The 544-nt window shown below is 41.2% G+C and overlaps 1 protein-coding gene across 1 annotated transcript in view; it reads right to left on the bottom strand.

Moving 5' to 3' along the window:
• st3gal5 (ST3 beta-galactoside alpha-2,3-sialyltransferase 5) overlaps positions 1-242 on the bottom strand; it is a 20,873-nt gene extending 20,631 nt beyond the window's left edge. The window contains exon 1 of the mRNA XM_016258212.1: positions 233-242. The gene's annotated coding sequence lies outside the window, so the exon portion shown is untranslated. The remainder of the gene's footprint in view (positions 1-232) is intronic.
• Positions 243-544: the final 302 nt, after the last annotated feature.

Raw genomic sequence — 544 nt, 5'->3', positions numbered from 1 at the left:
ACACACACACAACATCATGATCACATGCACGTGATTACAGCTGGACTACAGAAAGATGCACGCTCTCCGAATGCAAAATATAAAATACGGTGTCAGTTTAATAAAGTTTGTATACCCAGCTGGTGTCACCACAATGTAAGCCACAAGGCAATATTTGACATAGATTATGAAACAACCGCAAAGCGTTCAGTGTGTAAACAATGTACCGCACGATTCAGCAGAAGCTCGAGACCTGCATGCCACAGACACTTCAACACATGCCCGATCTGATAAAGGCTCAGATCCAGTTCTACATGCTTCCACCAACACCCATATTAAGTAATTTACTCAGTAGTCCTTCTCTCCACATTGAGTCATGCGTTCTCTATATCAGAGTATACTATAATCATCAGCTCTTTCATGCTAAGTGCTCTTCAGCTTCATTATTAACTTCACTGGGGCATCTATTGTAGATCTACCTTTACGAAAACCACCTTGTTGTGCACAAGTCAATCCTTTCTGTTCTAAATGATATGACAGTCTACGAACCATTACCTTTTCCAGC

The sequence above is a fragment of the Sinocyclocheilus grahami genome, unplaced genomic scaffold (assembly GCF_001515645.1).
Source record: "Sinocyclocheilus grahami isolate Dianchi unplaced genomic scaffold, SAMN03320097.WGS_v1.1 scaffold1656.1, whole genome shotgun sequence".
Taxonomy (NCBI): domain Eukaryota; kingdom Metazoa; phylum Chordata; class Actinopteri; order Cypriniformes; family Cyprinidae; genus Sinocyclocheilus; species Sinocyclocheilus grahami.
Note: the sequence above shows the minus strand (reverse complement) of the source record. Positions and strands in the feature narration are given on the sequence as shown.